The sequence below is a fragment of the Herpailurus yagouaroundi genome, unplaced genomic scaffold, assembly GCF_014898765.1.
Source record: "Herpailurus yagouaroundi ecotype Mexico unplaced genomic scaffold, PumYag 141, whole genome shotgun sequence".
Classification (NCBI taxonomy): domain Eukaryota; kingdom Metazoa; phylum Chordata; class Mammalia; order Carnivora; family Felidae; genus Herpailurus; species Herpailurus yagouaroundi.
Genome location: NW_024412396.1, coordinates 62,191,091 through 62,206,673, shown reverse-complemented (window position 1 = coordinate 62,206,673; position 15,583 = coordinate 62,191,091). Strand labels below are relative to the sequence as shown.

General features: G+C 48.0%; 1 protein-coding gene and 1 non-coding gene across 5 annotated transcripts in view; one reads left to right on the top strand and one right to left on the bottom strand.

Moving 5' to 3' along the window:
* FOXN3 (forkhead box N3) overlaps positions 1 to 15,583 on the top strand; it is a 405,238-nt gene that overhangs the window by 156,259 nt on the left and 233,396 nt on the right. The gene's annotated exons all lie outside the window — the stretch shown is intronic.
* On the bottom strand, positions 897 to 1,000 carry LOC121032567 (U6 spliceosomal RNA). The gene has a single exon (XR_005791377.1). It is a non-coding gene; the product is annotated as a U6 spliceosomal RNA (small nuclear RNA).

The window sequence follows — 15,583 nt, the reverse complement described above, 5'->3', positions numbered from 1 at the left end:
ACAGAGCCGGACGTGAGGCTCCAACCCACCAACCGAGGTTAACCAACTGAGACACCCGGGAGCCCCTCAATGGTTTCTTTTTTTAAAAATTTTCCAAATTGTGGGCACCTGGGTGGCTCAGTCAGTTGAGCGTCCGACTGTAGCTCAGGTCACGATCTCACACTCCATGAGTTCAAGCCCCGCACCGGGCTCCGTGCTGACAGCTCGGAGCCTGGAGCCTGCTTCGGATTCTGTGTCTCCCTCTCTCTCTGCCCCTCCCCTGCTCATGCTCCGTCTCTGTGTCAAAAATAAATAAAAACACTAACAAATAAATTTTCTAAATTGAACTATAGTTGACACATAATGTTACCTTCGTTTCAAGCATACGACATAGTGATTCCACACCTGGGTGCATTTTGCTGTGTTCACTGCAAGTGTGGAAAAATTTCAGTGGCTTCCTGAGAGCTTAAACTGCAGAGAAAGACGTGGAGGAAAGGTTTAAAATTTATGCTTAGGAGAAAGCAGGCTGGTCTCAGGCAGTTAATGTAAATAATGAGCAAATAATTCTTTAAGTTGGCTCTTAACTCTTGTTCTAATTCTCTTTCTTTTCTTTTCTACATAATAGTAGTAAATACTTGCATGGCATTCAGCCTGAGCTATGCATACCTGTGGGTATTTACATATGTCAGTTTATTTAACCCTCCTCCCTGCCCACCCTCCGAGGCTGGCCCTCTTACATCCCCATTTTGCAGGTGAGGACAGTAAGGCACTAAGAGGTGAAATGACTTGCCTAAGTCCTCATGGCTTGGCAAAGGCTGCAAATGGCCTGTGTGCTCACCCACCCTGCCGTCTGGCTCTCGTCTTTTATTTATTTACTTAGCTGGTTAGTTTTAATTTTACTTCCAGTTAGTTAACATAAAAATCTGGAACGCTTCACAAATTTGTGTGTCAGCCTTGCACAAGGACCTTGCTAATCATCTCTGTATTGTCCCAATTTTATATGTAGGCTGCCAAAGGGAGCACTCCCTCATCTTTTAAATGGATGTTATGGCAGTCAGAGAAGTTCAAGTGTGTCCCTTCTGATGGCTCCATCCCTTCCCAGGGCAGACTGAGCAGTCCCTCATTCCATCCCTCCCTCGACCAAGATTTCCAACACTTGCCATCTGCTGGGCGCGGACTCTGCCTGTGTAGCTTGCTCAGAAGGTAGCCGTGTCCCCGGGGGTCATTCTGGCTGACAGCACTATTGGGTGAGGTGAAGGCGAGCCCCTGTGTCATGTCACCTCCATGAACTGCCCTTAGCCCGGAGGAGCACACGTGGTTCCCAAGGTGCACCTGTTAACTGAGCTCACGGGACAGGTGTAGCAAATCAGAAGGCTCGTGTATTTTAATTTGCAGTGAGAAATATTACTGCCTGGAAGGGGTTTGATGAGCTTGGGATTTTGGAAAGGAAGGTTGGACGACTTGAATGTTGAGCGCCATCGGAAAAATCAGCTGGTCACAGCCCCCTGGGTATCTAGCCTCCATTGTTGCTGAGACACCAACCGTGGGGGGGGGGGCGGCTAACGCTGCCCCTCCCCGCCTCCGTGTGCAGGGTGGGTCTTGGGAGAGGCCTCACCTGTGAGGAAGGTGGAGGGGCCTCCAGTGCTCTGCCCGCCTCTGCCCCTCCCTCCCTCTCAGGACACTTTAGTTCTCTAGATTTGTTAGCACAGCCCATCTGTGATTGGGAAGTGGGCATCTCTCTCGCTCTCTCTCTCTGGGACTTTGCATATATAGACCCTCAAGCTGGTGGGGGGAGTAGAGTGGTGACCCTGGGGGGGGCACATAATGACCAGTAACACTATTTTAATGGGAAAATCCAAGATCTTGGCTTCTGCTGCTTCCCTGGGTTCCTCACTGCTCCAAGAGGGTAAAGTACACACTGCCATGTGGCTACATCTTTTTTGAAAAGGTAATCGCTACGGGGCACCTGGGTGGCTCAGCGCATTCAGGCTCGGACTCTTGATGTCGGCTCAGGTCATGATCTCATGGTTCCTGGGATTGCACCCTGAACCATCGGGGCTCCACACTGCTAGCACAAAGCCTGCCTGGGATTCTCTCTCTCTGTCTCGCTCCGCCCCTCCCCTGCTTATGCTCTCTCTCTCTCTCTCAAAATAAATGAATGAATGAATGAATGAATGAAAACAAATAAAGTAATCTCTATGACCAGTGTGGGGCTTGAACACACGACCTCGAGATCAAGAGTCACATGCTCCACCGACTGAGCCAGCCAGGGGCTCTCAGTTTCGTCTTTTTTTCTTTCTTTCTTTTTTTTTTTTTTTTTTTTAACATAAAATGGCACCAAAACCCAGCAGGTCCTGTCCTGAGCACAGGGAGGACTGATGTGGAGGGTTCAGGGCCTCACAGGGGGCACCAGGTCCTTCAGACCCAAAACTGAGTCAGCAGGGAAGTTCATCAGACCCTGAGCATCATGCAGATGATGCAGTTGTTCTGAACGGAGAGGGAAGAGGGGGCCGGTGGCTGGGGTGGGACCTTGAGGAGGAGCCAGGTTGGGGAGGAGGGGGAGCTGAGACCACAGCTATACTTCCGCCCTCAGTTCAGGGCTCCCTTTCCTGCCGTCAGACCAGCGCTCCGTCCTCTCTCCTTGGGTCCCTCCCTAAAGCAGTCAGCCTCCCGCCCTCACCGAGGCTCGGACACGTGGACCCACTGTCCCCGTACCTGCCTGGCTGCAGCCTCATCAGCATCACCTGAACCATAGACAGACACCATCAAAGGACATGGCTGGTCACTGACCAAGAGGTTGTGGCCCCAAGGTGACCCGCCGCAGAGCCCCGCTCCCGCCCATCGACAAGGATTAAACCCTCAGCTCTGCAGGGAACCAAAATAGGGCTCTGTCCGCCCGCTGGGTGTGGGATAGCCCCTTCTTCCCGAGGCGCACTGGAGAGCTTCTGCAGCCAGAGGCCAGGAAGGCACACCCATGTCACCGAAGGGTGGCCCTTGTCTCAGCGGGAGTGGGCAGGCCAAGAAGGAAGAGAACCGGCAGGGACAGGATGGCACCTGCCTAGGCGCCCTTTGGATCAGACTGCCGGGTTAAGTCTGCCACTTTTCTGCCGGTGACTTTTGGCAGTCATTTTCACCTGCTTGAGGCCCCGATCCCTCACCTGTAAAATGGGGCAACAGCACCTGCCTCAAAGAGCCACTAGCTGCCGGGCGAGGGTCTGCGAAAAGCTGTGACCGGCTCCCAGCAGGCATGTGTGTGGGGCAGAGGCAGGTTCTGCGTGGCCTGCCATCCCTTCAACTTGGGAGCCCTCTTTGAGACAAAAATGTAAAATTACGAATATAAAACCAGGTTTAAGAATGAGCACGTATTTCAAATGATGAAAGAAGACATTAAAAAAGTACGTGTTTAAAAAGCTGACCTCCCAGGGGCGCGTGCCTGGCTCAGTCGGGAGAGCGTGTGACTCTTGATCTCGGGGTTGTAAGTCCGAGCCCCACGTTGGGTGTAGAGGTTACTTAAAACTAAAATCTTAAAGAAAACACCCAACACTGACGTCCCGAACATCACAAATCCGAAAAATAGCACAGCATCGTTAGTAATCAGCTGTCTCGTGTTGGTTTGCGTGACTTCTTTTGTACATTTTTGGGGGCTGTGGACTCCTTGATCACTTCCTCAGAGGACGGTGATTTTGGAATGCCATTTTCCCTCAAGAGAATAGCAAGGTAGTACACGCACTTCTCTAGCATGGTTCATTGGGACCTGTTTTCTATTCTTGATGGATTAGGAAAAAAAGCTTGTTTGCTTCGCAAGTGGTTATTGGTAATGCCATGTAGAGTTTTAGGATTGCAGTCAAATGTGGGGGAACCTCTCTCAGGTTTCTTTCATACCGGAGCCATAAGGTTTCAGGGCATTTAAGTGTTTTTGTGCAGTGATTAAGCTTAAATCAAGAAGGTGCTCATTCACCGTTTTCTGGGGTCCCTCCCGGCCGTGGAAGGGGCTGTGTGAGCGAGGGGTGCTAATGCTTTAAGCCTCAGTGTCTGTGGATAAATCCTTCTCCTCAAAACATGTCAGTCAGAGCCCATTGGATTATTATATTTGACATTCATCTTTTCAAGTTTTTAGTTTTAGGATTTCTAAAGAACGTGTTCTCATTGACAAGAAATACAATCTTGCACGAGTTCAGTGTTTGCAACGATCTCTCCTTCAGTATCATTTGCTAACTGTCTACTCTGATCAGCCTCTCTCCTGTTGATTGTTGGGGGCATTTGATGACACAAAGCAGATAGGATGCAGCTCAGTATCTTCATCTAGTAGCTACTCAATAAACGTAGCCATCGAGACTGGCATCGCCCCTCCATTGGCTCCGATTTGGAGCCGGACACTCGGAGATCGAAAATTGGGACATTGTCCCCCGGGAGTTGGGAATGGGCCCAGCTTTGGGTCCGAGTCCGGGACCTAAGTGGGAGTCAGGTTTTGTCTCAAGTTATAACTAGAACTGCCCTCCCTCATTAGCAACGAATTCTCTACAGTTTTCTCCGTTCGTGACTTCTTCATTCAGCAGTAACATTCTGTTAATACGGCCACAGTTACCCATTAAACCATGCTTTTTAAAGAGCTCAGTGATAATGTTTAATTTCCTACGTTTCCCCCAAATCTTTTGATCCTTATCAGGTCCAGCCACAAAAATTTGTCAAAATACGGTTTTATCTGTTTTGTAACGTTAAAGGCTCTCCTGGAGGGGAGCTATCTGCGCACAGGGAAATCTGAGTTGCCTCTAACTCTGCGTGGGTATCTGCTGGGGCTGCAAATGACAAGAGGGCCACTTCCAGTGTCTGAACGCCAGAGTGTTGGCCTGTGCACTGGGTCCGAGCGGGGCCTTCCTGTTCTCTAATGCCCACCCATCACCTCTGGAGCCGACAGTGGGGTCAGTCCACACACAGCACAGGACTGAAAGTTTGGGACCCTGTTGAACACTGGCATGGAAACTACCAGTGTGTATTCTGACATGTGGCCCTAAGTCACTTCGCTTCTTTGGGCTTCATTTGCCTCCTTCAACGAGGGGCTCATCCGACACTGTTGGTAAAGTCCTTCCCAAGGGTAACCTTTAAGATTTTATTTCCTCTTTACATTAATTGGTTTTTGTAATGAATAAACAAATCTTTTTCTGGCCAGTGCTGTCAGGCCAAGAATGCAATTAGTAAATAAATAGTTCTGTTGAGATTAAATGATAATTCGGGGCAGTCAGCCTTAGTGACTTTCTTCCTACTCATGAGTTGTCGATCTTGATCTAGAAAATGAGCCATGGAGGATGGGAGGGAGGAACCCTAGAAAATGGCCGAAAAAACCAGTCCTGACTTGGTAAGCGTAGCTTTTGCGCAGAAAACCCACCTTGGTTGTTCATTCACAGGAGAGCTGGGGAGGTCTGTGTGGGGCCTCTTTTTCTTACCATAATCACTGGTAATGGTTTGCTCTGATGCTGGTATCACAAGGAAGCTGAGAGACATTGAATTTGGATCCAGAGGGAGCTGGTGTTGGCAGAAGCCAGGGAGACTCCCAATGGCAGTGGGATCAGATCCCTGTGGATAGCCGAGGGTTTCTCGGGATTGCAACCACAGACCTCAGCTTTCTGCTTCATCCACTTTTTACAGAGCCTTTGGCTAGTCTTGAGACAACATTCCAGTCGTGGCACTGGGAAAGCTTGCAAGGAAGCATACGGGGCCGGTTTATGACGGAATGAACTCCTCGGCCTTGGTACCCAAATCTCTGTGGGAATGCCATGGATGTGAAGATCTCCGGCTTGGGTGCCGGAGAGGTGGTCTGGCCCCCATCTCCAGTGCGTGGGGCTTTGTGAAGATTCTGGAGCACCTGTGGGGGCACAGGGGCTGCCTCGATTGGGGGGGGGGTTACCCTTCTGTACAGGATCCATGGGGAAAAGTTAGTCTGATGGGTAGTGCAGTCAGTATATGTTCATTGTGGCTTGCTGATTCTTGAATGTGTTTATAGAGTTGCCTGAGGTTGATCTGTGCCTTGATCTAATCCTCTGTAACTGAGATTTTGGAAGACAGTTCTGGTGGGCTGGGCAGTGGTGTTTCTAAACTGGCAGGCAGTAACTACCTCACTTAGTGGGCAAAGTGCAAAAGAGAGAGTTCAGAAATGGTTTCTAGTGAAATGTCGGTGCTCTGCATCATTGGCTTGAGGTGACACTGTCAGATCTTGACCTTGATGGCTGTGGGCTATTGAGAAAAGGTTCATTTGTTGGATTGGGGGAGGGGGAGGGAGCGGCGTGGAGAGAGAGAGAGTAGATTGATCTATGAGTTGCATAACGGACACCTTCAGAGTGCTTGTGCCTTCTGAGGGTCCGTCCAAGTGGGACATGGGGATAGACTTGGAGTTTCAGGGCTGGCCCCTGGAGTTGTCACCGTCACGAGTTATTGGTTGCTGTTGTTTTCGCAACCGTTGTGCTTCACGATTCATGTGGGAGCACAGTGCTGGTGTATGACCATTGCCCTGGGTAGTTTGTAGATATGTTTGTCTGTTCAGTGAGTGGTGGCCATGTTCTCTGGGAGCATCAGGAGCTGGGCCTGGGAAGACAAGAAGGAGTGTCATGGTCCGTGGCCCGTTTGAAAAATGCTGCGCGAAAAACCCAAATCAAACGATCCCCCAAATTCTCCGACAAAGCAGCCCAGGGTATAGACCATGCGCGTAACGCTGCATTTCTGCGATCTTGGGAATTAGGTATGGGTGGTGTAAACAGGTTAGAGAATGCAGTGGCTATGAGGGTGGGCTCTGCGGGCCCGAAACTCATGGGGTCATACCTTTTCGGTCCCGCTCTGCAAGCATCGCCGGCAAATGGCCTTCGTTTCTATAAGCTCAGCATCCTCATCTGTAAGAGGGTGACGGTACCTGTCTCATAAAGGTGGCGGAAGGAAGAAAGAAATCACGCAGGCAAAGCTCCTGGAGAGTCGGAAGCGCCTGGGAGCGTGGTGTTGTTATGCACGTCTTATAATTCCTTGGATTGCACCAGCTGGGTACTTGGTGTTCACTGTTTTGGCTGTTGTTGTGCAGGAGCCTTGAAGATCCCCAGGCAGAGTTCACATTACCTTCGGTCCTCCCCAGGAAACTAGAGGAGGGCCATGGTGCTAAGAGCATGGCGGACCAGCCGGGTTTCCCACCAACGAAGGGAGAGGCGATCTCTGTGTGTCAGACACGTTACCAGGGAAGGACCCACGTGTGGCTGGATTTGAAAGCAGTATTTTGCCCACACCTTTCTACAGAGAGATGACAGGAATTGAGTTGGTGGAGGGCTGGAGGGCAGCCGAGTGTTCAATGGAAGGCCACGTCGGGCTTTTCCATTTCTTTGGTTGGAATTGGGTTTTTACACATTGTTTGATTAAAGTAACCAACCAACAAACAAAAAAACAAAAACCAAAACAAAACTGCAAGAACTCTTGCACAGAGGCCCAAAAGAATGGCTTCTAAGCAAAAACATGCCGAACACGTGAAGACCAACCAGATTGCGTCGGTAGGTGGCAAAGTACTTTGCTATAAATATTGCAAGACTCCTTTCTCTACTTACAAGAAAAATCGCGTTGCATTTCAGACAACAGAAATGGCCGGACAAGCCTTTAGTTCTTGTGCAAGAAACTGAAAACAATGTGAAAGATTTTCCTTAAATGGACACGGAGCTCGGCTTGGTCTGGGGTTGAAGTCAAAGGCCCCGGTCTCCCTTTGCCTTATAGGCGTTATTTCTCATATGTTATGCAAGATTCCCCAGGCCCCAAACCATTCACTTTTTCCTGTAATCTCGAGGTGTGCCCAGGGTACATCTCAGCCTCCGACCTTTCTGCTTTCACTTTTGGTTAGTCAGAACCTCCATCTGGCGGGATTTGAATATGAGTGTTTTCTGTGGCTTTTCTGTGGCTCCTTTTCAAAGCATTCAAAGCAGTTTAAAAATACAGAATGTTCAGCGATCTGACCAAGAGCTAATGTAAGTACTTATTTGGGGACTATTTTTAAAAAGTCGACTAGGGCAGGTTTGAACCTCTTAACTCTGCGTCTTGGAAATAGACCCTAAGATTAAAAAAAAAAAAAGGTTCAAGAAACATGTGACGACGTCTCCACAGTCATAATGCTTTCCGTAGTGGTAGTAGTAGCAAATATAGCACAGTCTAGAAAAACAGAAGAGCTAAAATTCTGTATTTAATATTAAACAGGAAGCTCAACAGAGGAGTCTGCAGCAACATGGTGGGTTTTCAAACAAACCTGTTGCCGGGTTTCTCTGTAACGAGAAGTCTAAAGGAGAACTCTTACTCTGTGAAGATGATGGGTTTTCATGGAAATCTCCACCCAAACGTGACCACTGGAAGCAGGTTCTGTGCTGTAAGGTTTTGAAGCAACCCCCCTTCCACCAGAGCCAAAGGGAAATTTGGAAGCAAACTGAAAAGCTCTCCAGGAGTGGGAGATAGTCTGCACTTTTGTCTCGCCTTTGTGCAGAGCCGTGCAGAGCCGTCACTCATCCAACATGTGCATGTGAATATTCTTTCTGAAGACCTGGGCTTCATTTTAAGGTCAGCCCACAATTTCTAGAGAATATAATTTGCTGCTATTTTTAGAGCATCATGATTGCTCGTAATAACTAATGGAAAGAAAAAAACTCAACAGAAATAAATGTGTAACAGCTGTGTCTGCTTAAACTTGATTAAAGGCAGTAAAAAAAAAAAAAAAGTAAACAGAAGAATGAACGTGATAATGGACGAAGGAGAGCCCAGTATCCCTCTCATTGTGAAAAGTTTCAACAGACGTAACTTGCTCTCCTTTGGAGGCTGGCGATGTCTGTGTTTAAAGTTTACTTTACTGTTTGTCTTGAGTGGGATCAGTGTTGTAGTGAATAATTTATAGCCAGCATGAATGAGCTCATTAGTCACCTTTTCAGACTTTAAATGCGTTTTGTGGTTGTCATTACTGGAGCCTTCTGTTCAGCCGCCGAGCAAAATGACAGTTTGGCAGTTGGCTGCCTCCATATCGGGCAGCCTGCTCCCCTTCAGGTCTGTGTTGCTTTGATATTTCACTGAAACCTTTCCTTTCTATCCCGGGGCTGGTCCAGGGACTCTCACATTTCAGATGCCTTTTGCACCCCAAGCTTAAATGAGAAGTTTTTCGTGGATTAAAACACCAAAAAAAAAAAAAAAAAAAAAATCTTTCAGTTGCGTCGGCCGCAGAGAATGAAGTGGATGGAGTGAGCTTTTTTTTTTTTCTTTTCCAGCAACTGCTGTGTGTTATTCCCTTTGTGCTGCATTTGATATTCAAGTTATTCAGACGCAGCAAGCTGGGGAGTCGCTGTGCCGGGCACTCACACGGCGGCAGGCTTTTCTGGCCAGGGGTCGTCATCGGAGTTTGGAGGGGGAAGCGTGTTTCCGAGGAGGTTTGCATTTTTACAGCCTGGAGCATCCATATGATGTGGGTGGGTGTGGACGAAGCAACGGACTCCAGAAAATCTGCCAGGCCAGATTTCCAGGGCCAAAGAAAACCACGTCTTTCCTACAAAGGGGTGGTTTGATGACCTTTCGGGCTCACGGCCATCTGGGGGTCCAGAGCTTGGGGAGTGGCCATGACTTCTTCCTCAACTCAGCGTCTTCCTAGTCCAGATCATTGAGAGAAAGCAAACTGTTGCAGCTGCCTGCCCCCCATGCCTTTGGAGACTTGCCTGGGAGGCCGGTATGTGAGGAAGAGCCCGGGCATGCCAATAGCAGGTGGGATTTCTTAGGAACGGATGTCATGAGGTTCATCCCTCCCTTTGAACCTGGCCTGGGCAGCCTTCAGAGAGCTCTGACATCCACTCTCTGGGACTGGACGCCATCCGGAAGTCCGGGACACCGTGGCATGCCCACCTTGGTCCTCGGGTAGCCTCTGCTGGCACGCAAGGTGCATGGACGCTTGCCCGGGGAGATCTCAGCCAATGGCCTGGGCCTCTGTTCCAAGGTCCCTTTGACGTTTCCTATGAGCAACAGGCACTAATGGCTGCCATCACCAACGTGGGCAGCACCCCCTTCCGGGATCCATATTGTTAGACAGCTGGCCTAGCACTGTGTGAGGCATGTAGGAAAGATGTTCAGTATTCCTCTCTGGAAGAAATGCCAACTTAAAAAGGACGCCTGGTTGTTTGGGGGCCAAATCTTTGAAGCCAGTGACAGTCACGTGTCTCTGAGCTCAGAGGCATTGGGTGCCTTTGGTGCACCCACAGAGAGACAGCGGTCCATGTGGCCGCTTCCTTCCCAGCCCCCACCCCTTATGAGACCCGAGTGCTCACGTGTACTCAGGCCTCACAATTTACAGGCACAGTTTGCTTGCACCTGAATCGAAATATTAAAGGCACATGAGAGGTTATTTTGGGAAGGAGTGGGGCTTCCAAAACAGAAAGTGTTGGTGAACTGCACTGTCCGATAGAGAATAGGTTTGGCAGTCGCAGTAAGTTGAAAGGTTGTTAACCCCACCCCAGAAGAATTTTGTACGGCAGGGAAATATATCGGTGATATCTTAATCCCCGCACATTTCCCAGGGACGTCATCAACTTTGTAGCTTTTGCTTTTGTTTTAAAGAGACGGTCTTAGAGAGAGGAATTAATTGTCTTCTTTCACATTCTTCTGACAAAGTAAAATGAGAGAAGTTATTTTTTGGCCTGGTTAAGCCTTTGGCAGGACGTAGAAACCGAAACCCAAGAGACTGTGGTACTCGGTGTGCTCGGTAAAGACAGGCAAACAATAAAGGCTCTTGAAAACTTTGGAGGAGGAAAAGGTTGATGATGCTACTTTTCTATTTTTTTTCTTTTCTTTTTTTAATTACTACGTTTCTTTATTTTTGAGAGGCAGAGAGAGACAGAGCATGAGCTGGGGAGGGGCAGAGAGAGAGGGAGACACGGAATCCGAAGCAGGCTCCAGGCTCGGAGCCGTCAGCCCAGAGCCCGACGTGGGGCTCGAACCCACGAACTGTGAGATCATGACGCTTAACCGACTGAGCCACCCAGGCGCCCCAGTGAGGCCACTTTTCTTTGACTGATCTGTGTAGTTATTAGATACCAGCTTGAAAGAACAAGAAAAAGAAGCATTTTTTTTTTTTTCCTGTTAAGCGATCAATATTTTTGATTACCGCTATGCCACATGCTATGAGCAGAAGAGAGGTAGAAGACAGGGTCCTTGCCTCTCTGGGCACTTATAATTTGTTTGATGCTCAGCATCTAGTTGATTTATTTTTTATTACAAAGGTACACCATACAGTATTGATTATGACATAGAAGCTGCACTTTGGCTCTTTGTAAGTAGTGCCTTTTCATTCTATTTAAAAGCCCCTCTTCCCTTCCTTCTCCTTTACTTCCTGCTCACCATTTTTCCTCTCTTGAACCCCACCACTCTTATTCGTCTTGTCCTTGACCCGCAGGGGATTCTCCAAGAAAAATTCAAAGGCTGCAGATTGATCTGAAGCTTCCCTTGGCTCCTACCTGGGACCCGACTCCAAACTCTGGAGCCAGACTGTGTGGGATCAAATCCCAGCCCACCACTTACCAGTTGTGTGGCCTGGGGCAGGTGGCCAAACCTCTCGGTGCCTCAGGTTCCTCGTTTATTTATAAGACGGGCATAATAGTCGTACCTACCTCACAGGGTTAATGTGAGGCCGAAATGAGTCAATATTTGCAAAGCCTTAAGAATACTGCCTGGCACCCAATACATGCCATGTTAAGTGTTTGTTAAATATGGTTGGTCATTATTCATGCGTTCCATATGTGCAAATCCACATCCTTGCTAAAAATTATTTGTAACCCCCAAATGAAAAAATGCTCATGGTGCTTTTATGCTCACTTGTGGATATTTTAGCAGAACGATCAAAAAATTTGAGTTGCCCAGTGGGCACTTTCCCAGCTTCTGACTTCTTGTTTGAGCTCTCATACCATGAACAAGTATCTGTTCTGTGGTCTATCTTGTGCTATGCTCTCTGTGCTTTTCCCCTGGTGATTTTTTCTGTTTAAAATGGCACCTAATCGTAGGGCTGAAGTGTTCAGTGTTCCTGAGTGCATGAAGGCTGATTGCCTTGTGGAGAAAATACAGAAGCCTTGTTAGAGAATCTTTGTTCAGACATGAGTTATAGCGCTGTTGGCCGTGAATTCCATGTTAATGAATCAACAATATATATTAAATGAGGTGTCTTTAAATGGAAACACAGCAAACTGTGGTTACAGACTCATCGGTTAGCAAAAATGCCGTCACCCGCAGCTCGCAGGAACCTGACCGTGTGTTTCCCCTAGGAGCACTCGTTCCGTATTTGCTAATTCATCGTTTGTGGAGACTTTATAGAACATAACTTGCGCGAGTAACGACAATCAACTGCAGATAAATGGAGTTCAAGAGCACAGACTGGCAGCCTTTTCTAGGGCAAGCTTCTGACTGCCAGAGTCTCCCCTGGAAGGGCAGGAGAAGCAGAAGTAATTTTGGCCACGTGGAGTGCCTCAGCTGGACACAGATTTTTCTATCAGATCTGGAAAAAACAAAACCAAAAAGAGAGCGATGTAACCACATCTGGTCTTTTATAAGCACAAGTCGTTATAGAGGATCAATGGGAAAAGAGAGTTCATCTTCCCCCTCCCCCACAATCTCTTAAGAGTATTTTCCCTTGGGGCGCCTGGGTGGCGCAGTCGGTTAAGCGTCCGACTTCAGCCAGGTCACGATCTCGCGGTCCGGGAGTTCGAGCCCCGCGTCGGGCTCTGGGCTGATGGCTCGGAGCCTGGAGCCCGTTTCCGATTCTGTGTCTCCCTCTCTCTCTGCCCCTCCCCCGTTCATGCTCTGTCTCTCTCTGTCCCAAAAATAAATAAACGTTAAAAAAAAAATTAAAAAAAAATATTTCAGCAAAGGAGAAAAGGAATACAAAACACAATTAAAAAAAAAAAAAAAGAGAAAGAGTATTTTCCCTTATCTTTGGACCTTTGTAAGAGTTTGTAGAGAAAGTTGGATCCTGAAAACCTATACACTGAAAGCCTTCAAGCAACCAGACAAAAGACACCACAACACAGGGTATAATGTGTGTTATACTTAGCAATTCTCTTGTTTGCTCAGAGCCCCGGCCTTTGCAGAAAGGAATCGGTTTGTCCCTTGTGGTAGAAAAGATCACAAAATACTTTAACTTGGTGGAAAGCTTTGCCAACGTATTTATTTCCCCCCAAACTCTTACTTTATGAAATGTTTGCCAGTTGTTTCACACATAGGGTATATGAGAATGTGAAGATGATCCTGAATCAGGAAGGCTCCACTCAAAACGACTGGAAAATGCAAATGGCGGGGACCAAAGGGGGTGTGGTGGCCAAGGTGGCCCACAGAAGATAATAATGCGCTTGTAGCCTCTTATTTTGCCAATTTCCGAGTTTTCATGATTTTAAGCCCTGTCCCAACAAACCCCCCTAAGTACAATGTTGCGCATTCCAGGGCTTGTTTTCAGGAAGTACTGGCTGAGCGTCTCCTGTGCGTGTCAGGCCCTTGAGTCACTGTGTGGCGTTTACTGGATCGCAGGGGTAGGCAGTCTGGTGGGCATGTTAACAGCCTTGCTATGGTATCTCCCTTGGCTAAATTCCTAGAGGTTGGAAATTTAGGGTCAATGGCTGGGCTCGTTTAAGTTGTAATTGAACAGCTGAGCCAAGTCACAATCTTTCGGACACCCACACCAACGCTGGTATGATTATTCTTTCTCAGCCTGTGCCAATCTGATAGATGAAATGAGATCTCACAATTGCTTTAATTTGCATTTGTTTTTACGGAGGTGGAGCCTCTTTTCGTGGGTATATGATCATTTTTGTTTCTCTTTTGGTGGATTTGCCCCTTTCGCATTAGGGTGATGCTTTTTTTTTTTTTTTTTTCTCATTGATTGTAGGGGCTATACATTTAAAATATTAACCTTTTTATCTGTGTATGGCATATATTTCCTCATTTTTAAATCTATCTTTTAACTTGATTTATGACTCTGGCACTGCACGCAAATTTTAAATTGGTATGCAGTCAAATGTGTCAATATTTTCCTTTTGATTTATTTACTTAACAAAAACAACAGTGCTAAGTGCCAGGGCACCATTATATGTGTTTTACAAGTATTAATTCATTTGATCTTGGTCAGAGCCCCGTGAAGTGGGTATTGCTATTATTCTCCCTCCCTGCCCATTTTTTTTTAAGATGAAGAAACTAGGTGGGGAGAAAGAAGTCAAGTACTTTAAGGTTAGCCAGCTGGTACGTGGTGAAGTGAGAATATGAACCCAGTCCCAGGTTCTTATGCTAGCCATTAGGCTATACCACCTCCGGCCGCGGTACTTTGCTCTGTGTGTGTGTGTGTGTGTGTGTGTGTGTGTGCGCGCGTGTGTGTGCACGTGCACGCACATGTGTGCATGTATTTACCTGTGGTCACTTCATAAATCTCCCCGGGTCTCCTGGATCCTTGAGGGCAAGAGCTACACCTCTTACCTTTCCAGCTTCCTTCCCAGTCCCCTCCACACAGTCCTGGGCATAGAGTAGATAGATGCTTCATACATAGTTGTTGAGTGAATGAATGGACTAAGTCTGGATTCTGGATCATTCGCTCACACATATGGCCCCATGGGTGTTCTAAGCCTCAGCTGACAGGTTCTCTGTTCCCATGTTGTCTCCAGCAGGTGACTTGATAAGCTTAGGTTTGGGGAGGGGCACGTGAGCTAATGAACTTCACTCTACCCGTTTGGCTGTACTTTCCCTAGCCACACATCCCTCCCTCCCTTCTCTCCTCAAATAAGCCTCCTGGCTCCCTTCCCTGCTGGAGAAATTCAAAGAAGCCTTTTCCCAGGCTACACCCTTCAGAACCTGTCATGTAAACACCAGGAACGCACAGGAGGAAAGCCCAAGAGAGGATGAAGAAAGAGCAGGTGGCAAGACCCCGGACCAATCCGTGAAACTCTTCAAGAGTGGGGGGCCTCCCAGCTCTCACGCTGGGTCTCTCTTCCTCCTGGGCCCAAGGGAAGGAAGCCAGCAGCCCTTTTTACCATTACAAACAGCATTCTCATATATTATCTCAGAGAGACTTAGTCAACCCATGATTAAGGGGTTTCCTTTGACCATAATCTTCCCTTCTCTTCTCGTATTTGACAAATCCTCTTGGTTTTTCCCTTGAAGGCTTTCATACGTTCATTTTTTCCAGTCTCGCTGACTGTTCTCTAATTCGCAAAGCGGGGGGTCCCTCAGCCTCCAGCAGCAGCACCCCTGGGAGCTTGTTAGAGATGTGAAGTCTCAGGCCACAGCAGAGACCTGCTGAGTCACAAACTCCGGGGGTGGGGGCCAGCAAGCTGCGTTTTAATAAGTCGTACAGGGTAATTTTGGTGCGCACTCAAGGTTGAGGACCGCTGCTCTAATGGGATCCTCCCCCCCCCCCCTTACAGAACATTGTATACGTAATGGGTGTTCACTGTAGAAGACATGGAATATAATAGACACGTTTGAAAGAAGCAGACCAGGAGCGCCTGGGTGGCGCAGTCGGTTAAGCGTCCGACTTCAGCCAGGTCAGGATCTCACGGTCCGTGAGTTCGAGCCCCGCATCAGGCTCTGGGCTGATGGCTCG